Raw genomic sequence first — 24,656 nt, forward strand, 5'->3', positions numbered from 1 at the left:
TTTTCTTGCTATTGAGTTGTTTGAGTTCCTTATATATTTTAGATATTAAGCCCTTTTTATATGTATAATTTTCAAATATTTTCTCCCATTCTATAGGTTGTCTCCTTACTCTGTAGATTACTTCCTTCGCCATGCGTAAGCTTTTTAGTTTGATGTAATCCCATTTGTCTATTTTTGCTTTTGTGCCTATGGTTTTGAGGTCATATCCAAAAAAATCATTGCTCAGACAGATGCCGTGAAGGTTTTCTCCTATGTTTCCTTCTAGCAGTTTTATAGTTTTGGATTTTAAATTTAAGTCTTTAATCCATTTCAGGTTAATTTTTGCATATGGTAACAGATAAGGGTCTAATTTCATTCTTCTGCATGTGGATATCCAGATTTCCCAACATCATTTATTGAAGAGACTGTCATTTTCCCTTGTATATCTTTGGCACTTTTGTTAAAAATCAGATGGCTGTAAATGTGTGGATGTATTTCTGGCTTCTCTTACTGTTTCATTGGTCTGTGTGTCTGCTTTCATGCCAGTAACATGCTGTTTTTGTTGCTATAGCTTTGTAGTATATGATACTATAGTTTTGAACCTCATTGTACTATACACAGATTCACTACAGGATATAACTGAGAACACAGGAATTCTAGCCCACCCTCTTATTTTACAGATGAAGATAGGCACAGAGAAAGTAAGGAGTTTGCCTAAGAGTGGTAGAGCTGGAACTAGAATTCGCTCTGAACTCAAGCTTTTTCAACTTATCAATTTCAAGCTATTTTCTACCAGATTGTCCCCAAATTCTTTGCCTCCACCCAGATCCTTTCTTGATGCTACAAGAAGTTTTCTAGATATTTCTGCCCCCATGCATCTTGTGCCCCCATGCATCTTGTGCCCCCATGCATCTTGATAAAAATTTAAAAAAACTAGATTGGAAGATGGTAGATTGGAAGCAGTGTTAGCCTGCTTCTATGACTTGGAAAGACAAAATAGTGTGTAGAGATTCACACTGTGAACTTTTTTCCAAGAAGCAATGCAGGAATTTAACAAAAAAACTGAAGGAAACCACAGACCCTTTGCAAGAAGTAGCAGACTACAGCCTACACTGCGAGCCAGGCAAAAATCTGTAAGTCCCCAGAGTGTTAGAGGGTGAAAGACTGCCTCCAAGATACACATCCCTACCAGGGAACCTGACAATCCAAGTCCTGAGGGAGGGCCTTAACCCTACCGAGGGCTGGAACTGATTTAGGGAGTGGTGAAAAATATATAAGGAGCAGCAACAGGAAGAGCATTGTGTGCATTCCCAGTCTCCAGTGCAGACTAAGGGAAGCCATTTCTGATTCTACCTCACAGGAGATTTTGCAGAAGTCTGCTAGCTAACTCAGGCAGTGGTTGTAGTTTGAGAGAAACTCCCAACTGAAATTTGCAATATAATCTCCAGTGATGATGAACTCCCCTTGCCAGAATTGTGGGGGAGAGAGGCCAGAATGTGGGGGAGAGTGGGAAGTGTGCTGCAGCCACGTCTGCAGGAGCTAGACACCCTGGCTTTGTGAGCAAACTGGGAGGGGAATGGCCTGAAAGCCAAGGTTGCTGTCTTCCCTGTGAAGGCATATGGCCTGGGGCAGTTTTGAGTTTTGAGTGTAGACTGCCTGAAACTTAGCTAGTTGCTGCTAGCAGAACACTGCAGGTATGAGAACTGCCTTGCCAAGTGCGTGGGAGCAGGATGGGGCTTACTGGCACCTGCTACCCCCATTTCGTGAGAGAACTCTTCTGTGCAGCTGAGGCAGCCAAGCTTCTCCCTCGAACATTACCCCAGTGGCCAGAGAACCACCCCCTGGCCCCTGCAGGGGCCACTGCTTTCCCAGAATGTGGACAGCCAGAGCGCAGACCTGCCTGACCCAGCCCCCATCTGGCTTTGCCTCTGCACTCGCCCTGATAGCTTAACAGAAAGGACAGAAATGTTTGGTGGCTTTATAGCCCCACCTATCACCTGAAAAACCAGAGTACCACCCCTGGGTAACATAAGGCAAGCACAAATCCCACTGCTACTGCCACAGCTGGTGCTATTTTACAAGGGCCACCTCCTGGCCAGATGTCAGCTAACAATTAACCTCAGCTATCACCACTGTCTGCACCACTCTGGCTAACCAGGAGGTCCCGAGTCTGTCCATGTGACCAGTACATTGCTACTGCAACCAGCATTTAAGAAAACCAACAGTATAAGGCTATTTATAACCAAGGAACCTCACAGAGTCTACATCACTCCCCTGCCACCCCCGTGAGAGCTGGTGCTGGTACCTACTGCTGGGAGACTTGAGGACAGATCACATTACTGAATCCCTTGCAGACATTCCCCAGCACCAGCCTGGAGTGTGACAGCCCCACCAAACAGCTAGACCCAGAGGAGCAGCAGCATTCACAGTAATCTGGTTCTCAGGGACGCCTACTCCTAAGGGAAGGGGGAGTGCACCACATCAAGGGAACACCCTATGGGACAAAAGAATCTGAATGGAAGGCCTTGAGTCCTAAATCTTTCCATTGGTGGGAAGTTCCTTTCAGCAGAGGCACAGTTGTAGTGCTGGGCTCAGTGGGGAAAGTCTGCAGCTCTACTCCAACAGTCAGGCAGTCCTGGTACTCCTGAAGAATCTTGGAGAAGGGGGCTTATTTTTCCCCTCATCCACCACTGCAGACATAGCTGAGGGTTCTCCCATGGGCGCTCAGGATGGGTGCACGTATAGACAGCCTTTCTGGAACACTTTAAGGTGACTGCATTCACACAGGAGGAGCACTCTTCAGGTTCAGGCTTGCATGGGAGATAGGGTCACAATTCCTCTCTACTTGGAACATCAACATTTCTGCAGATGAAAATAGGTGCCTGTCTGGTCTGAATAGCCAGAACTCTGGGTCAAGAATGTGCCTGGGAGGTAGATTGCTTTCCTGCTGGCCTGGCAGGGAAGCTGAGGTGGCTTCCATCCTTCCTATCAGTAAGATCTCAGTGAATTTAACTGAGAGCTTCCCTGGCCCCTCTGTTGAGGCTGGGATCTCTGCCCACCATTGTGTATTGCGTTTATTCACCTGCTTTAGCCACAACTGGTTTCTACCAAGGAACACCTCCCCTATTAGCCTGAAGTATGAACTGTTCAACCCAGTAAATAAAATACTGGGGAAAAATAAATAAATAAGTGCACACCATGGAAGAATGCGATAAGCTTCAAGAGACCACTGCCACTTCAATCCCATAGGGGATTGTGAAGTTTCTCACATACCAAGGATATTGCTACTATAACAAGCATCTGACAAAACCATCATACAAAGATTCTTTATAGCCAAGGAACTCATACAGCATCTTCACCCTTGAAAGCACCAAGAGCTGAATTAGGCTACAATAAACTACATGCATTAAAGTCACATCCTTAAGAGGGAAAATTTAATTTTAAAAAACACAGTCAAACCAAAAGTAAATTCAAGAATAATTAGAAGAAATAGTAAACCTAAATGAGAAGGAGCCAGAAAAGTAATTCTGATAATATGACAAAGCAGGGTTCTATAACACCCCTAAAAGATCATACTAGCTCTCCTGCAATGGATCCAAACCAAGGTGAAAACTTTGAAATACTAGACAAAGTATTCAAAAGGTTGATTATTAAGCCACTCAAAGAGATACCAGAGAAAGCTGAAAACCAACATAAAAAATTAAAAAAATATTCAGAACATGAATAAAATTTTTCTAAAGAGATATTTTAAAGAAAAACCAATCAGAACTTCTTGAAATGAAAACCACATTTAGGGAATTACAAAATGTAGTGGAAAGTTTTAACAATAGACTAGAACAAGAAGAATAAAGAATTTCAGAATTTGAAGGCAAGGCTTTAGAATTAACCCAATCAGACAAAAATAAAGAAAAAAAGAATCAAAAGAAATAAACAAATTCTCCAAAAAATATGGGATTATGTAAAATGACCAAACCTAAGAAAAATTGGTGTTTTTGAGGGAGAAGAAAAAGCAAATGGTTTGGAAAACTTATTTGAGGGAATAAATGAGGAAAATCTCACTGGCCTTGCTAGAGGTTTAGCTATGAAAATACAAGCAGCTCAAAGAACTCCTGGGAGATTCATTGTGAAAAGGACATCACCATATAGTCACCAAGCTATCTAAAGTTAACACGAAGGAAAGAATTCTAAGAGTAGTGAAACACGAAGGAAAGAATTCTAAGAGTAGTGAGACCAAAGCATCAGATAACCAATAAAGAAAAAGCTAAGTTTCTACTTCTCAGTAAAAACTTACAAGCCAGAAGGGATTTTATTCTATCTTTAGCTTTCTTAAACAGAGCAACTGTCAGCCAAGAATTTTGTATTCAGCAAAACTAATTTTCATAAATGAAGGAGAAATAAAGTCATTTTCAGACAAATGCTGAGTAAATTTGTCACTATTAGAGAAGCCCTACAAGAAATGCTAAAAGAAGTTTCAAATCTTGAAACAAAAGGTCAATATGCACCAGAATAAAATCTCTTGAAAGCATAAAACTCACAGGAGCTATAAAACAATAACACAATGAATAAAACAAAGTGGGTAACAACTAACATGATGACTGGAACTGTACCTCACATCTCAATATTAACATTGATTGTAAATGGCCTAAATACTCCACTTAAAAGATACTGATTTGTTGCATGGATAAAAAAACAAATCACAAACCTAATATCTGCCACCTTCAAGAGACTCACCTAACATATAAGAATTCATATAAACTCAAGGTAAATGGGTGGGAAAAGATATTCCATGCAAATGGAAACCAAAAGTGAGCATGAGTAGCTATTCTGATATCAGATAAAACAGACTTTAAAGGAACAAAGGTAAAAAAAGACAAAGAAGGTCATTAAATAATGCTAAAAGGATCAATCCCACAAGAAGATATTACTATCCTAAATTTATATGCACCTAACATTGGAGCTCCCAGATTAGTAAAACAATTATGCTAGACCTAAGAAATGAGATGACAGCAACATAATAATGGTGGGGACTTCAACATTCCACTGACAACATTAAACAGATCATCAAGACAGAAAGGCAACAAAGAAACAATGGAATTAAACTACACTCTAGAACAAATGGACTTAACAGATATTTACAGAACATTCTACCCAACAACCGAAGAATATACATTCTTCACCACATGGAATGTTCTCCAAGATTGGTCATGTGATAGGCCACAAAACAAGTCTCAATAAATTAAGAAAATCAGAATCATATTAAGTATTTTCTCAGACCACAGTGGAATAAAACTAGAAATCAACTCCAAAAGAAATACTCAAAACTATAGAAATACATAAAAATTAAACCTGCTCCTGAATAATTTGGGGGTTAACAATGAAACAAAGATGGAAATTTAAAAAATTCCTTGAAATGAATGATAATAGCAGCATAAGTTATCAAAACCTCTGGGATACAGCAAAAACAATGCTAAAAGGAAAGTTTATAGGACTAAATGCCTACGTTGGAAAGCCTGAAAGATCACAAACTGACAACATAATGTCACATCTCAAGGAACTAGAGAAACTAGAACAAACTAAAGCCAAAGCTGTCAGAAGAAAAGAAATAACAGAGATCAGAACAGGACTAAATTAATTTGAAACAAAAAATACAAAAGATCAATGAAACAAAAAGTTAGTTCTTTGAAAAGATAAACAAAATTGATAGATCATTAGCTACATTAACCAAGAAGGGAGAAGATTCAAATAAGCTCAATTAGAAGTGAAACTGGAGACATTACAACGAAAACCACAGATATACAAAAAATCATTTAAGACTGCTGTGAACACTTCTATGCACACAAACTAGGAAACTAGAGGAAGTAAACTCTTGGAAACATGCAACCCTCCTACATTAAATTAGGAAGAAATAGAAAGCATGAACACACCAATAACGAGCAGTGAGATTGAACTAGTAATAAAAGACAAATTGCCAACAACAGCAGCAGCAGCAACAACAACAACAAAAGCCCAGGACAAAATGGATTCACAACTGAATTCTACTGGACATCCAGAGAAGAATTGGTATGAATCCTACTGAAACTATTCCAAAAAATTGAGAAAGAATGAATCATCTAAACCATTCTATGAAGCCAGTATCACCCTAATGCCAAAAACGAGGAAAGTACATAACAAAAAAACTATAGACAAATATCCCTAATAGACGTAGATGCAAAAATCCTCAACAAAATACTAACCAAATCCAATAGCACATAAAAAAGATAATACACCATGATCAAGTGGGTTTCATCCCAGGGATGCAAGGATGTTTTAACATACATGAATCAATAAATTTGATACATCACATAAAGAGAATAAAAAAAACAAAAACAAAACAAAGCCATATGATCATCTCAGTAGATGCAGAAAAAGCATTTGATAAAATCCACATTCTTTCATGGTAAAAACCCTCAAACTAGGCATAGAAGGGACTAACCTCAAAATAGTAAAAGCCATATACGACAAACCCACATCCAACATCATACTGAATGGAGAAAAGTTGAAAGCATTCCCCCACACTTAGAATTGGAATAAGACAAGAATGCCCACTTTCATAATTTCTATTCAACATAGTATTGGAAATACTAGCAAGAACAATCAAGCAAGAGAAGGAAATAAAGGGCATCCAAAATGGAAAAGAGGAAGTCAAACTATTGCTCTTTGCTGATGATATAATTATATACCTAGAAAACCCCAAAGACTTATTTGAAAGACTCCTAGATTTGATAAAGGAATTTAGTAAAGTCTCAGGTTATGAAATCAATGTACACAAAGTAGTATCACTGCTATATACCAACAACAACCAAGCTGAGGATCAAATCAAGAACTCAATTTTTTTTACAACAGCTGAAAAAAAGACCTAGGAATACACTTAGTCAAGGAGGTGAATGATCTCTATAAGGAGAACTACAGAATACTGCTAACAAATAATGAATGGCAAAAACCAATGGGAACACATTGACATTTGAAGAATCAATATTACGAAAATGACCATATTACCTAAAGCAATCTACAGATTCAATGCAATTCCTATCAAAATACCAACATAATTTTTCATAAAATTAGAAAAAACAATTCTAAAATTCATATGAAACCCAGAAAGAGCCCAAATAGCCAAAGAAATCCTAAGCAAAAAGAACAGATCTGGAGGCATTACATTACCAAACTTCAAATTATACTACCAAGGTATAGTTACCAAAACAACATGGTGTAAAAGTAGACACATAGACCAGTGAAAAATAACAGAGAACCCAGAAATAAAGCCAAATACTTACAACCAACTGATCTTTGACCAAGCATACAGAAATATAAATTGAGGAAAGGACACCCTATTTAATAAATGGTGCTGGGAAAACTGGATAGCCACATGTAGAATAATGAAACTGGATCACTATTTCTCACTTTATACAAAAATAAACTCAAGATGGATCAGAGACCTTCAAATCTTATGTCTAAGACCTGAAACCATAAAAATCCTAGAAGGTAACCTAGGAAAACCTCTACTGAACACTGGCCTAGGCAAAGAATTTATGACTAAGACCCCCAAAACAAATGCAACTACAGCAAAAATAAATAAATGGAACCTAATTAAACTAAAAGCTTCTGTACAGCAAAAGAAATAATCATCAGAGTAAACAGACAACTCACAGAGTAGGAGAAAATATTTGCAAACTGTGCATCTGACAAAGGACTAATATCCAGAATCTACAAGGAACTCAAACAAATCAGCAAGAAAAAAAAACCCACAAATAATCCCATCAAAAAGTGGACAAATGACATGAATAGACATTTCTTCAAAGAATATATACAAATGGCCAACAAACATATGAAAAAATGCTCAGCATCACTAATCATCATATAAATGCAAGTTAAAACCACAATGAGATACTATCTTACCCCTGCAAGAATGGCCATCATTAAAAAGTCAAAAAACAGTAGATGTTGATATGATTGTGGTAAAAAGGGAACAATTAGATACTGCTGGTGGGAATGTAAATTGGTACAATCTCTATGGAAAACAGTATAGAGACTTCTTAGAGAATTAAAAGTAGATCTACATTCGATCTGGCAAACCCATTACTGAGTATCTACCCAGTAGGAAAATAGTCATTATATAAAAAAGAGCCTGCATGCATACATTTATTGGAGCACAATTCACAATTGCAAATATATGGAATGAACCTATGTGCCCATTGACCAATGAGTGGATAAAGAAAATGTGGTATGTATACATCATGGAATACTACTCAGCCATAAAAAGAATAAAATAATGTATTTTGCAGCAACTTGGGTAGAGCTGGAGGCCATTATTCTAAGTGAAGTAACTCAGAAATGGAAAATGAAATACCATATGCTCTCACTTATGAGAGCTAAACTATGAGTACACAAAGGCATACAGAATGACATAATGGACTTTTGAGACTCAGAAAGGGGAGGGTGGAAGCAGGGTGAGGGATAAAAACCTACATATTGGATACAATGTACACTACTTGGGTGATGGTTGCACCAAAATCTCAGACATCACCACTATACAATTAATTTATTCATGAAACCCCAAACCACTTGTACTCCAAAAGCTACTGAAATAAAAACAAAAGAACTAGATTGTGCTTTAGTTGGAAAATTAAGGATGAAATAGTAATGCAGGGCAGCACAGTAACACAAGGCAGCATATGCACATGGCAAGAGAGTAATGAGTGCTGATGTCAGAGGATGCTTCTAGAAAAAGGCACAGAACTAGGCTGGTTGAGTCTTTAGGTGGTTTTTCAGTAGGTTCCTCAAATTATAGTCCTACAGGACAAGAAACTTGGTTTTTCCCATGTTTCCCTAGAGCACTATACTGTCTAGGCCCAATCCACCCAGGTGACATTCTCAAGAGATTGCTGTGAAATACAGAAGGCCAATTTATAGGTTTTCAGGGGAGACTATGCCTATTTAGAGACCCAGATAGTTGTATCTTTATTCAGAGGATTCTCTCCCTAAAGAAGAGAGAGCCAAATCATCACCAGCATTTTGCCTGGTGATTTTTGAATCAGAGCAAAGGATACCAGATAGACTTAGAAGGAAGATTACCTTAATGTGACCAGACCCATCCACCCATCCTGTTCAGTGTCTTCACTGTAACTCCTTTGGACTGGGTGGAATTAATACCACTCAAGCCTGCTATTTGAGTCCTCTTGCTCGCACATTTTAATACAATTGGTTATACAACAGGTTTTTTTTTTTCAAATTTATTTATACTTTGATTTGATTCATAGGTCATTCTTCCTGCTTTGATCAAGCAATCATCATGTCCCTTTAGGTAAGGAGACCATCCATTTCATAAGAGTTTTGCCAGGCAATGTCTAGATGTTAACTCACTTTTAAGTTCCAGGGCATTCCACTGTAGCTCGCAGATAGGCACCCAGCAAATGAGAAGGGCTCTAGGACAGTGTTTCTCAGAAACGGAACCTAACTGGGGCTATGACTGTGAGGTTTTCCTGGTTAAGAAGTAACTTAGGAAGCTCAGCTAAGGGTGAAATAGACCTGTCAGCCATTTCTCCATGCTAGATGCTAGCTCCTCTATCTCTGAAGGCCCATTCTGAATAGGATTCTCATGTCACATATGACCTTGGCAGAGTCATCTTTTTTTCTGGGGGCCCAGATGGAGTAAAATCATCTATAAAAGGTGCACAGAATGGAAGGCACATTTGGGGCAATGGCTATGACACACGGGGGCTTCTAGGCTTAATATTTTGCTAAGGGCTGTGTGGAAACACACCTTTGGCTGTGGCCTCTACAGTGTTTTCTCTAACTTGTCCTTCCTGCTAGTGTATTGGCTACGTTTAGAAATCTTGCTGAAGGAAAGTGTCACATTATGAAACAATCCCTGTTTTTGTGCTTTTAACATACTTTCCCCCCAGCCAGGATCTGTCTTTAAGGATGGGAGGTGTATCAGTCAGGGTTCTCTTATAGGGGAGTTTATTAAGTATTAACTCATACTATCACAGGGTCCCACAATAGGCTGTCTTGTAAGCTGAAGAGCAAGGAGAGCCAGTCCGAGTCCCCAAACTGAAGATGTTCGAGGGCAGGAAGCATCTAGCATGGGAGAAAGATGTAGGCTGGGAGGCTAGGCCCATCTTGCCTTTTCACATGTTTTTGCCTGCTTTATATTCTCTAGAAACTGATTAGATTGTGCCCACCAGATTAAGTGTGGATCTGCCTTCCCCAGCCCACTGACTCAAATGTTAATCGTTTTGGCGACACTCACACAGACACACCCAGGATTAATACTTTGTATCCCTCAATCCAATCAAGTTGACAGTCAGTATTAACCATCACAGGAGGAGAGCATGAGCTACTTTCCAGCTAAGAGCCACTTGACTTCAAGCCCTTTCTGTGTCAGGTTCCTTCTGGGGTCTGTACTCACTCTGGCACCACAGATTCTTATAAACACCAAAGGAAGCAGGTTTAGGGAAAGGAGATCTCTTGGAAAAAGCACAATGAGGCCCACAGTTGAGGCCCCCAAATGGCCAAAGGCTTTTCTCTGAAGTCATGGAGCTCCCTCCTGATGATAAAGCTAGCTCAGCTTGGATGTCAAGCATAGCTGTGGGGCACTGAGCCCAGAGTTTGACGTTTGTTCTAGAACAGAGGTCCCAGATGCTCACTCCCAGGACTGTGCCTGTCCACAGTTATGTTTTCACTGGGATGCAGTGAACTGTCAGTGTCTGGTCATCAACTGCTTTTTTCTAGAATGGAAAAGACTTTCTTTTATTCTGTAATTGTGTTTTTCTACTTTTTAATGTCAAAAACATTATTTCTCGTATGAGTATGGCAAACATTAGCTTTTTTTAAAAAAAATATTCAATTAGCAAAGTAAAAAGTTGGCAATCCTTGTGTCTTAATTTTTAAGAAAATTAAATTTAGTCTGTGAACCTCTCGTTTTGACCAAGGAAAAACTGGTATCTCAGAGGCTGGGGATTGATTAGTAGGAGGGTTTTTTAGAAAAGGTGGGTTTAAAGCTCCTTGCCTCTAGATTCATTCATCCCCCAGTCCTCCCTTGCACTGTTCCTTTCTTAGACCTCATCTACCCTTAGCCGTGACCCAGTTTCCTCATTGTGCAGACCTGCTTCTCCAAGAACACAGTGAACTTGGCCCGGCAGAGTTGTGGTTTGTGTCCACCCCCATAGCTTATGTCCTTTGATGTTCTGCCTGACTAATGGCCTGTCCATTCTCCTTCAGGACACAGAAGGTGATGTCTTCCTGTTCTTCCTAATGGCATTTTTGGCCATTAAAGATCACATTAATTTTTGGCCAAAAAAGATCACATTAATACATAAACTGCCCCATGGAACAGATTCTAACTTGGAGATATGATTTAAAAGCTCTGTATAACCCTCAAATATCTTTAAGAAAGGTCACTTAAATTCCCACTGAGATTTTTTTCAGTGGTCTTCCAGAAAAAAAGAAAAATTAATTATTACCTGGAAGCAGTAGTGCATTGGCATAGTTTATTAGAGCTGTTTAGCCCACTATCTTGAAAAAACTTATTTCATCATCATTTTCTTATCTAGCATATCAGAGGTCCTTGAGGAAACTGGACACGGGCAGGTAGGAAATCGGAGGGGGTGATGTAGGGATGAAACTGATTGTGCATTAAGGTTTTATTCTACTCTGGATGGAGAAGGTTGCTGAAGAAACTCATGAAGTGTTTATGAGTGTGTATGTATGTGTCTCCAAGCACAGGGAGGTAATGAAGACTCATGAATAATAAAACAGGATCTAAAAGAAGGTATTACATGCCAAAAATATATGGATTAAAGGCATTAGCCACAAATATCTGCCTGCTTCACAATACTGTCCAGGGTTGGCCTGAAGGGTAAGGAGCAGGCCTGCCTCTAACATTTGTGAGGCTGAGTAAGGATCACATTAATGCCCTTATTACATATATCTAAATATTTAAAAGGTATACATTAAACCAATGAACTACTAAGTAAAATCTGCTTTTTTTTTTTTTTTTCATTTTTTTAGAGAGGATCTCACTCTGTTGCCCAGGCTGGAGTGTAGTGGCACAATTACAGCTCACTGCAGGCTGACCTCCCAGGCTCAGGTGATCCTCCCACCTCAGACTCCTGAGTAGCTAGGACTGCAAGCATGTACTACCACACCTGGCTTTTTTTTTTTATTCTTTGTAGAGATGGGGTCTCACTGTGCTGCCCAGGCTGGTTCTGAGCTTTTGGATTGAAGTGATCCTCCTCCTCAGCCTGGGAATGCTGGGATTACAGATGTGAACCACCATGCCTGGCCAAATCTATTCTATCTTAACTTGACCAATATACAGTTGATTTTTATTATTCATGGATTCTGTCTTTTCAAATTTGCCTACTTGTTAAAATTTATTCATGACCCCAAAATCAATACTTGGAGCACTTTCATGGTCATTTATGCACATGCACAGAGTAGCAACAAATATGAGTTGCCCAATGTGTGTGTTCTCAACTGAAGTGCCATGTTTTTCACATTTTTGTCTTTTTTTTTGTTGGTGATTTTGTTATTTAAAAAGGCCCCCAAGTGTAGTGCTGACATGCTGTCTACTATTCCTAAGTGGAAGAAGGTGGTGATGTGCCTTATGGAGAAATACAAGTGTGAGATAAGCTTCATTCAGGTGTGGGTTATAGTACTGTTGACCATGAGTTCAGTGTTAATGAATCAACAGTAAATAAGGTGTTTTTAAACAGAAGTACATGTAAAATGAGGTTATGTATTGATTAGCTGGCAAAAGTGCAGAACAAAGTTAAATATTAATCAGTTGACAAAAATGTTGTGATCAAAGATTTTGGGAACCTAACCCTGTATATCTCCTGGGGTAAGCAATCAGCATTCAATAATTCAGTGTTCACAGTGACTTTAGAGAACATAACTGCTATGAATTATGTGAATTGATTAAAATTCCAAGGTGACAAAATTGAAAAATATGTGTAAGGCTATGATTTTTATTTGACTGGAGCTCATTAAAACATCACTGGATTTAACTTAATTATATCAAGTGTGTCTGGATATTTTGTTGATAGGCCTATGATATTTGGATAGATAATAAGGACATGCACAATTCATTACCTATTATAGCTAATTTTACAATATTTATTTGTCTTGTCTTCATTTCATCAAAATCACTAATTATATTGTTATAATCAAGATTTTTACCTGTTCTATTAACATTGATGATTAAAAAAATTTTTTTTTCCTTTACATTTTACTGCCTTGGTTTTTTTTTTTTTATTATACTTTAAGTTTTAGGGTACATGTGCAGGTTAGTTACATATGTATACAAGTGCCGTGTTGGTGTGCTGCACCCATCAACTTGTCATTTAACATTAGGTATATCTCCTAATGCTATCCCTCCCCCCTCCCCCCACCCCACAACAGGCCTTGGTGTGTGATGTTCCCCTTCCTGTGTCCAAGTGTTCTCATTGTTCAATTCCCACCTATGAGTGACATGTGGTGTTTCGTTTTTTGTCCTTGCAATAGTTTGCAGAGAATGATGGTTTCCAGCTTCATCCATGTCCCTACAAAGGACATGAGCTCATCATTTTTTGTGGCTGCATAGTATTCCATGGTGTATATGTGCCACATTTTCTTAATCCAGTCTATCGTTGTTGGACATTTGGGATGGTTCCAAGTCTTTGCTATTGTGAATAGTGCCGCAATAAACATATGTGTGTGTGTGTCTTTATAGCAGCATGATTTATAGTCCTTTGGGTATATACCCAGTAATGGGATTGCTGGGTCAAATGGTATTTCTAGTTCAAGATCCCTGAGGAATCACCACACTGGCTTCCACAATGGTTGAACTAGTTTACAGTCCCACCAACAGTGTAAAAGTGTTCCTATTTCTCCACATCCTCTCCAGCACCTGTTGTTTCCTGACATTTTTTAATGATGGCCATTCTAACTGGTGTGAGATGATACCTCATTGTGGTTTTGATTTGCATTTCTCTGATGGCCAGTGATGATGAGCATTTTGTCATGTGTGTTTTGGCTGCATAAATGTCTTCTTTTGAGAAGTGTCTGTTCATATCCTTTGCCCACTTTTAAAATTTAACTATGTTTTAAGTGAATATAACATGAATATATTTTATAATAAAGTATAAATTTATACAAGAAAAAATTTAAGACTATATTAAATTTATTTCTTTTAAAATATTAGATATTATTTATTATATAAAAAATTAAATTATAATTAATGGATATCAGCATTTAAAATCAGCTTTAATGCATCAAATTTTTAATTTTATTATTTGAAAATATAACTCAACCATTGAATATTTTTATAAAAACAAAACTATTTGTCGTTCAATGCTCATCAATTGCCAATCTATCGTTATCATTATATACCTACATTTCTATATACACAAAATGTGATTGTCTAATATTTCTTTCTAGTTGCCATGTAGAGCTGTTGCAAACATTGTAATTACAGAATACTTCTGAATTAGAACTTGAGGAGAAGCAAGAAAATGAACTTGACATTACTTGGAAACAATACTTTCTTATTAAACAACCCTTCTTATTAAAGAGTTAATTGTCTCATGCTATATAGGAAGAAGTACTTTAAAACTAATTAATTTGTATCTTCTTTTATCTAAGTGTTTTTGTCACAAATCCTTTCCGCACTCTGAGTCCCTTTACATCTCTGGTTCTTATGTCTGCAGTGAAACAACCTAGTGAGATCCAGGACAGCTTCCAACTTATATTAGACCAACTTTCCTCCCTATGACATTAATAGCTGGGGTATGGAGCTGTCAGAGTGACATATAAACTCCAATCAGATCACCAACTGGCCTCAGAAATGCACACATACAAGGTAACACTGCAAGAAACTTAGAAACAAGAGCTAGAAGGCTAAAAGAGCTGAGTAGAGATTTTGGTGGGTGCCCACTTCAGTAGATTTGGAGTTTTGATTTTAATTCCTGCCAAATGAGAGTGATTGGATACTTTGGCCTTCCCACTGAGGCCTCATATCTTAGAAATAAAGACCATATTACAGGACTAAACGATTTTCCCCAGGACTAAGGGTGATACCAAAATAGAGCTACTCTTAAAAACTAAACAGACCAGGCATGATCCCTCATGCTTGTAATCCCAGCACTTTGGAGTATCACTTGAGCCCAGGAGCTTGAGATCAGCCTGGACAACATAATGAAACCTTGTTTCTTACAAAAAATTTAAAAATTAGCTGGGTGTGGTGGTGCACACCTGTAGTCCCGGCTAGTCAGGAAGCTGAGGTGGGAGAATTGCTTGAGCCTGGGAGGTCAAATCTGCAGTGAGCTATAATTCACCACTATGCTCCAGACTGGGTGACAGAGTGAGACTCTGTCTGAAAAACAAAAACATAAACAAACACACAAAACAACCTGCAAACCAAGTCTTTACAAGTTCAAAGTTATCAAGAAGAAGGGGGATCAAATTTAGGGTCTGCACAACATGTCATTCATAATGTTCAATAGGTAATGCAGAGCTATTAGATGTTAAAGAAACAGGAAAATATGATCCAAGGTCAAGAGAAAAATCAGTTTATAGGAGCTGACTATAGTTACTCAGATGTTTGAAAAAGCAGAGAAGTACTTTACCAAGATACGTAAAAGAATCTATGGGAAAAATGTTAAGAGTGAAAAGTTGGTGAATTTTAGAAGATATACAGGCACTGTAAAAAACATTCTGATGAAAATTCTACAACTGAAAAATAAAGCATCTGAAGTAAAAAATTGGATGAGATTAGTAGAAGTTTGGCCGATATAGAAGAAAGGATTATAAATTTGAAGACAGGTCAATAGAAATCATCCAAACTGAAGTACATAGAGAAAAAAATTGTTCAAAAATAGCAGAGTCCAAGTGATCTATGGGACACTATTGAATACATATTGAAGTTTCAGAAGGAGAGGTGAGGGAGAATGAGGAAAAAATAGTTGAAGAAGTCTTATTAGAAAAATTTCCAGATTGGGTAAAAAGATACCCATCTATGATCCAAGAGTCTTGGAGAATCCCAAACAGGGTAAATATACAGAAAACTAAATAACGTAAGAGTCAACTGCTGAAAACAGAAGGTAAAAGACATCTTAATATTTGGCACAATTCTTCATTAGTCTCTTGTGTTTCTACACATCTGATCAAAGAGACTAATTTCCCTTTTGTTCCAGACTACCTTTTCAAAGATAGTTGTATATCAAACAGCCTTGAAGATAGGATGTCTCCTCGTGTAGCACAGGACAGGTTTGTTTACTGCTCAGTGTAAGAAATGTAATGTCTCCCTCCAGGACCAAGGTCTGGCAGGCTTACTGAAAGGCAGCTATTAGCTTGCTATTGAGTTCTTTTGGAAACTGAACACCTGACCATGGAGGCATTGTGTTGTGACTCTCTGCCTTGGTATAACCATTTTTGGGTGTGTCAACTCAGACTCAAAGAGTAGGAATCTAAGATCTCTACTTGTCAAATGGAAATGGTATGTTCAAAAATGTAGCTGGCCAGATTCCGGTGGTATCTTGGCTTTACATGAAAAAGCGCCTTTTATTCCTTTGGGAGAAACTTCATCTCCCATTTTACTGCCTGAAGCAAAACTACTGCTCAATGGGCCCTTGAATCACCAAGGTTTCTCTAAATACCTGGGTTTAGTTAACAGGTGGCTAGACTAAAATCTGACCAACTTGAGCTCTTGCCAATGGCCTGGTGTTTGGTATGCCACACAGAAGCAACACACTGGTGGATTAATAGAACCCTTCTTTTGGGGCCATGAACCATGAGAACAAATTGTGGCTGCCGACTGAACTGTTTGAATTACTCATGGATGCCTACAGTAAGGGCCCATCTTTTTTTTTCAACAGCAGCATGGGACTCTATTTTGTTTATGTTACCATATTTTATTTAATCAATCTTTTATGCTTGAACATTTAGATAGCTTCCAATGTTTTGCAATTACAAATAATCCTATAGTGAATAAACCTCATGCATATGCATATTTTTTACTTAATTTTTATAGTAGTTTTAAGTTCACAGCAAAATTAAGAGGAAGGTACTAAGATCTCCCATACACCTGCTGCCCCCACCTGTGCATAGTGTCCCCCATTATCAACATCCCCCACCAAAGTGGTACAATTATTAACAATTGATGAACCTACATTGACACAGCATAATCACCCGAAGTCCATAAGTTTACTTTAGGATTCACTCTTGGTGTTCATTCTATGGGTTTGGACAAATGTATAATAACATGTATGTATGACTCATGCACATGTGTTTTTGTATCACTAGAGGTGTATCTTTAGAAGTGGGGTTGCTCAGTCAAAAGGTAAATGCATCGGTAATTTTGTCAGATATTGATATATTCTCTTCCAGTTGGGGTTGTTATAGATTGCATTCCCACCAGATATCTTTAAAAGTTCTTTTCCCCTCTATATCATTGCCTGCAGGATATATTGTCAAGCTCCTGAACTTTTGCCAATCTGATGAGTAAGAAATGGTGTCTCAGTGGTTTTAATTCTTGTTTTTCCTTTGTCTGACTTTCATTTCAACAACATTCTGTATGACCATTTTTAAAAATTATAATTGTATTTTAATTAAGTAGAGATATGGGAGATTTTTTAAAATATGAAATTCTATAGATGAAATCTATAGTGTATAGTCTGAAATGAAAAAAAGCACTGCAGAAGAAAACAAAACAAAAAAACCACTGGAGAAGAAAAGATTAATGAGCTAGAAAAAATAGAAGTAGAATCTAACACAAATGAAACATTCAGGGAAAAATGGATTTGAAAAATAAAAAGACCATCAGTGGGAAAACTTTAAACACCCTACTATGTGGGTAAAAGGAATTACCATTTTTAATTTCTTTTTAACAGTTTTTTCTAATTCTGTGAAAAATATCATTGGTAGTTTCATAGAAATAGCATTGAATCTACAAATTACTTTGGGTAGTATGGCCATTTTAACAATATTGATTCTTCTTATCCATGAACGTGGAATGTTTTTGCATTTGTTTGTGTAATCTCTGATTTCCTTGTGCAGTGATTTGTAGCTGTCCTTGAAGAAGTCCTTCACTTCCCTGGTTAGCTGTATTCCTAGGTATTTTATTCCATTTGTGGCAATTGTGAATGGGATCGCAGTCTTGATCTGGCTCTCAGCTTGGATGTTGTTGGTGTATAGAAATGCTATTGATTTTTGTACATTGATTTTGTATTCTGAAACTTTGATGAAGTTGTTTATTAGATCAAGAAGCTTTTAGGCAGAGACTATGAGGTTTTCTAGGTATAAAATCATATTGCATGCAAATAGGAATAGTTTGACTTCCTCTCTTCCTATCTGCATGCCTTTTATTTCTTTCTCTTGCCTGAATGCTCTGGCTAGGACTTCCAGTACTATGTTGAATAGGAGTTCTGAGAGTGGGCATCCTTGTCTTATTCTGGTTTTCAAGGGGAATGCTTACAGTTTTTACCTATTCAATATAATGTTGGCTGTGGGTTTATCATAGATGGCTCTTATTATTTTGAAGTATGTTCCTTCAATGCCTAGTTTGTTCAGTGTTTTCAACATGAAGTGATGTTGAATTTTATTAAAAGCGTTTTCTGCATCTAGTTCTGTTTATGTAATAAATCACATTTATTGATTTGCATGTGTTAACCAACCTTGAATCCCAGGAATAAAGCCTACTTGATCGTGGTGGATTAACTTTTTGATGTGCTGCTGGATTTGATTTGCTAGTATTTTGTTGCAGATTTTTCCATCTATGTTGGGATATTGGCCTGAAGTTTTCTTTCTTTCTTGTGTCTCTGCCAGGTTTCAGTAGCAGAATGATACTGGCCTCATAGATGAGTTAAGGAAGAGTCTCTCCTCAATTTTTTGGAATAGTTTCAGTTGGAATGGTGCCAGCTCTTCTTTATACAACTGATGGGAATTGGCTGTATATTCATCTGGCCTGAACTTTTTTTTGGTTGGTAGGCTTTTTGTTACTGATTCAATTTCAGAGCTCATTATTTTTTCTGTTCAGGGTTTCAGTTTCTTCCTGGTTCAACCTTGGGAGATTGTATATTTCCAGGAATTTATCCATTTCTTCTAGGTTTTTTAGTTTGTGTGCATAGAGATGTTTGTAATAGTCTCTGAGGATTTTTTTTATTATTTCTGTGGGGTCAGTGGTAATGTCCCCTTTGCCATTTCAGATTATGTTTATTTGGATCTTCTTTCTGCTTTATCACTCTAGCTAGTGGTCGATCAATGTTATTTATTCTCAATTCTCTTCAGGTCAGCTCTGATTTTAGTTATTTCTTTTCTTCTGCCAGCTTTGCAGTTGGTTTGCTCTTGTTTTTCTCATTCCTCTAGGTATAATGTTAAGTTATTAATTTGAGATCTTTCTAAGTTTTTGATGTGAGTGTTTAGTGCTATAAACTTTCCTTTTAACACTGCTTTAGCTGTGTCCCAGAAATTCTCATATGTTGTTTCTTTGTTTTCATTTGCTTCAAAGAATTTTTTGATTTCTGCCTTAATTGTTTACCCAAAGGTCATTCAGTAACAGGTTGTTTAATTTCTATGTTGTGTGGTTTTATCTTCTCAAATTCTTCTACAGAAGCTGGTTCTCTGAGGCTACTACTTCTAGACCTACAAACTTGCGAGTACTTTCTCCATAGTCAGGGTTTTGTTTCCAGCCTGTGTTCGGTATTTTTTTTGTATTTACTCTTCTACTTTTTTCTTCTAGAGACGATTTTTGTTTGTATTTCTTCTAAGTTCTCTCCTCCCTTTTCTTCTTTTTCATGATGACTTATTTCCTTCCCACCACCACACACTCTTCACACCCACAGGACTGTGGTTGTGGCAGAGGCTGTTGGTAGAAACTCTGTTGGAATTTGATCCTTTATTTTTCCTGAAAGCCTAGTTTATTTCTCTACTAAAGAGAAATAAAGTGTCATTTTCAACACATTATATGAGGGGTACATACTATCAATATGACCACCTTAGTCTGTTCATGCTACTGTCCCAAAATACCTGAGTCTAGGTAATTTATAAGCAACAGAAATATATTTCTCAAAGTTCTGGAGGCTGAGAAGTCCAAGATCAAGGTGACTGTAGGTTCAGTGTCTGGTGGGGCCTTAGTCTGTCTGCTTCCAAGATGTTGCCTGTTACTGCATCTTCCTGAGGGATGAATGGTGTGTTCTCATATAGCAGAATGGTGGAAGGGCAAAAGGGGCATCAGCTATTTTCCTCCAACCTATTTTTTTTATAGGGCACTAATCCATTTATGAGGGCAGAGCCCTTGTTACTTAGTCGGTTCTCAAAAGGTCCCACTTCTTAATTTCACCACAATGGGGATTCAGTTTCAACATGAATATTGAAAGTAAATAGAGGGAAAACATGTCCAACAGGTGGATTCTGAGGCATTTTTAAAGTCTAGAGGTCAAGAAACTGAAAAGGGATCATCAAAGGAGGTTGAGTAGAATGGCCAATAAGGTAGAAGGAAACCATGGGAATGTGATGTGTTGAGAGCCAAGAAGGAAAGGATTAGTGAATCAAACCATTCATCTTCTCTGCTCCATCCCCAGTATGCAAAACTATGCCGGAAGGAATGGCATTGCTTATGTCCAACATATTCACGATCTCCAAAAATAACTTTCACTACTATTCACTGTTGTGGTTCTTCTAAACCTTCACCCCTCTTGACTCCCTCTCCTTCAAGATGATTTGTCTTCTGCTTCACAGAGAGATCTGATATATCAGGCTTTAACTTCCCTGACTTACCAGTTTTCTACCTCTATCTGTCTATATGTGCATCTACTTTCACCTTCCTCTCTCAGCGTCAGAGGATAGGTGGACTGTTTTCTGTTTAAGATGTGTCCCCTCACAGCCAGCATTTTTGTTTAAGTCCCATAGTCCCCTGATGAAAATTGCTTATTAGTTTCCTTTATCTTTATATTTTTAGTTTTTTTCTGTCCAGTAGGTTCTTTCCAGTGGAGTGGGGGAAGCTGAACTGAGGAAATGTAGAAGAGCTTATGCTTATTATTTATTTATTCTTCTAAAGCGTGGAGGGGAGTTCTGCCTACCCTTAGGGAGAAAACAGCATTGAAGCAATATTTCTCGTTCTTCCTACCACTTCCTCCCACTTCCTCAACATGAGTGGGACGATTTGTCTTGCTGGTGAGATCAGGGCAAGAGGCAATGCTCATGAGTAGTCTGTTTGTTTGCCTTCTCTCCTGTACAGCCGCTGTTTTGATTGGTGAGATTTGACGTTCTTTCTAGGCTGTCTCCTCTATGCAAAATGCTGGTGGAAACCATGATGTGCCTGCTCAGGCCCCACAACTTCCCATCCTCTGCCTGGAACTGAGTGAGATACTTTGGCTGTTGGAGGTAAGTTAGGAAGCACATTTCAGGCTGGGCGCAGTGGCTCATGCCTGAAGTCCCAGCACTTTGGGAGGCCAAGGCAGGTAGATCACCTGAGGTCAGGAGTTCGAGATCAGCCTGGCCAACATGGTGAAACCCTGTCTCTCTAAAAATACAAAAATTAGCCAGTTGTGGTGGTGGGCGCCTATAATCTCAGCTACTCAGGAGGCTGAGGCAGGAGAATCGCTTGAATCTAGGAGGCGGAGGTTGCAGTGAGTCGAGATTGTGCCAATGTACTCCAGCCTGGGAGACAAGGGTGAAACTCCATCTAACAACAACAACAACAACAACAACAATAAAAAAGCACATTTCAATTTCTAGTGCAAGCTTTGTTCTCTGTTTCAACTTTATTATGAACATAACTGATATTTCCCCTCCTATTTGACTCATATCTGCTTATCAATTCGGTTCAGAACTTGGAGAAGAAGAAAGCTATAATTAGTACCTGCAACTTCCAACATATAATGCTGGGAAAGCTTCAGAGTAGATTCTCATTTGGAGACAAGATTACCCTGTAGCAAGAAAAAGCCTTCTTGAGTGACCAGAGAAGAAGATTTAGCATGTCTCTGATCAGTGTGGTTTGCTGTACATTGTTGAGAGCAGATATGGTGGGTGTGCCTGATAGTGGCATCAGATCAGAGTGTTTTAGTTCTATCTAGTAAAGGCTTATTTCAGAACAGATGGTGCTTCAGTATAAAGGCTTTTAAGGCTTGAGTGGATGCAACACTGTTTTTATCAAGTTGTTTTTAACATTTATTATTATTTATTTATTTATTTATTTTAGAATCCAAGATTGCCAGATGTTACTGCTGTAAAAAGATGGGGACAAAGAAATGCTTCTGAAGTCTGATGCACTACGTGTTACTGAAGCCCATAAAATTCATGCAGCAAGTGCTTTTGGTGTTCTGCTTTGGATCCCCCAGCACTCACCCATGTACCAGTTGATAGCTTCCTACTCTGACAACTCTGAACTAAATTCAGCCCTGGGTGCTTTTTCCACTATTATGTTTGCTCCAGTTCCTGCTGCTGTTGTTGTAAATAAAGGATGCAGGTTTTACACAGCAGAGTGAACCTCTCACCTGCAAGTAGTGTATTCTTGCCAGTGCTTTGAGATATGCAACTGCTGGGCTCTTGCTACTTTGCTTAATGTGGTTTCAGCCCAATCTCAGTCCTGTTCATCCTAATTTATGACCCCATTTTTGCAAACAGCAGGTATAACTTTTCCACTTCTGATGAGTCCCATATCTCTGGAACTGTATATTTTTGCCGGCACATTATGAACTATGCTGTTGCTGGGCTTTTTTTTTTTTTTTTTTTTTTAAACTTTCTGTACTTCTTTTTCTTTCTCACACTAGTTTATGCCTGATTTCAGCTACTTTTGGCAACCCCTATACATATTCTGGAGATTGAAAATGTTATCTGTCTCCTAGTTGTGTTAAGAATGTAGGCTGGGCACAGTGGGTCACGCCTGTAATCCCAGCACTCTGGGAGGCCGAGGCGGGCGGATTACCTGAGGTCAGGAGTTTGAGACTAGCCTGGAGAACATGGTGAAACCCCGTTTCTACTAAAAATACAAAAATTAGCTGGGCATGATGGTGGGCACCTGTAATCTCAGCTACTCTGGAGGTTGAGGCAGGAGAATCGCTTGAACCCAGGAGGCAGAAGTTGCAGTGAGCCGAGATCGCACTGTTGCACTCCTGCCTGGGCAACAAGAGCAAAACTCCATCCCAAAAAGAAAAAAAAAAAACTGGAGTTTGCAGGATATTTTATTCTACTCATTCTCAATTTCTCCTTGCAAGAGGACAAAGGATAACACCTTGACTTATGCAGCTATGTTTATACCAGAAATTTTGGGAGTTGTATCATTCAGGGTACATACAGAGATGAGAATTATACCAGTTATTTAATAAGAAAGAATCTTATGTAAGGAAAACAAAAAAGAGACAGTGAGGTATCCCAGAGGCAACAATAACAGAAAGAAGCTACTAGTCCTTTTGCTGAGGGTACAAAGAGAAGGATTTGGGATTCATAAAACCTCAAGGCATTAATGAGCAGTCCTTGTAGATTTGGGACTCAAACTGAGATGGAGGGACACTTTTTGGCTGGTACTTGTACCTCAAGAATTTGGAATACAGTTTCATGATGGTGGGACTCAGACTTCTGAACAATCGATAGCTGCTTGACTGGAGCTGGTGCCTCTGGTCTTACAAGAGGAAACCTTGGAGCTAGGACCGACTTCTGAAGAGGTATTGGCTGGTTGGCGTTGGCGGCTCTAGGGGACTGGGGGTGGGGGTGAGGAAATGAGGACTATTTTGTTAGTGTGGGAAAAATGCAAATTGGAAGAAACAAGTAAACCAGAATCAACCGGTGCTCTTCGTTGATGAACCATTGCTGTAGTGACACTGATAGAATCAGAGAATAAACAGGAAGGAGCAAATCCTTTGTTCCTCCTTCAGGCTCCCAGTCTCACAATAGAGCAAAGTCTCACACATTGGCAGAGAGGAACAGGGAACTAGTGCATAAAGCAAAGAACAGAGTCTGGGTTTGAAATTATGGGACAGCAGTTCAGTGTCCTTTTCAGGTAAAAACACATAGCTTTCTTTAATTCTGACAAAATCTACATTTTTGTTCTTCAGCTACTTTATTCTCACTTTCTTCTGTAGATTAAGTTTGGCACTTCTGGATGTATTCTCCATGGTCTTTATCCTTTTACACTGTGTGCTTTTTTAGCTTGATCTTCTAACTCACTCATTTGCATTTCAACCATATCCAATCAGGTAGTTAATAACTAAATTTTTTGATTTCAATAACTTGTTTTCATTTCTAAGGCCTCGGATGCATTCTTTTTCATATCTGTTCTTGTTTTATGGGTGCAGTATCCCTCCTAATCTTTCTGATATAATATCTTTATTTTGGAGTTCTGGGCCTTAATTTTTTTTGCCATAGAAGTTTCTTTTGTTTTTTTTTTAGATTAGAAAAAATATAGCTGGAAATATGCTGCTAGATACTGAATACATATTTTGACCAACTCAAATGCAAACATGTCCTTGCAAAATTCACCAGTTGGCCAAGTTAAAAATCTGCCTGTTTCCCAATAGAATCTCACATCAGTATTCTCCTTAGCAAATGTATTTGATGAATGAAAAACAGTGACTAGGGCTGGGTGTGGTGGCTCATGCCTGTAATCACAGCACTTTGGGAGGCCAAGGCGGGTGGATTGCTTGAGCCCACAAGTTTGAGACCAGCCT

Source organism: Nomascus leucogenys, chromosome 19 (assembly GCF_006542625.1).
Source record: "Nomascus leucogenys isolate Asia chromosome 19, Asia_NLE_v1, whole genome shotgun sequence".
NCBI classification, from domain to species: domain Eukaryota; kingdom Metazoa; phylum Chordata; class Mammalia; order Primates; family Hylobatidae; genus Nomascus; species Nomascus leucogenys.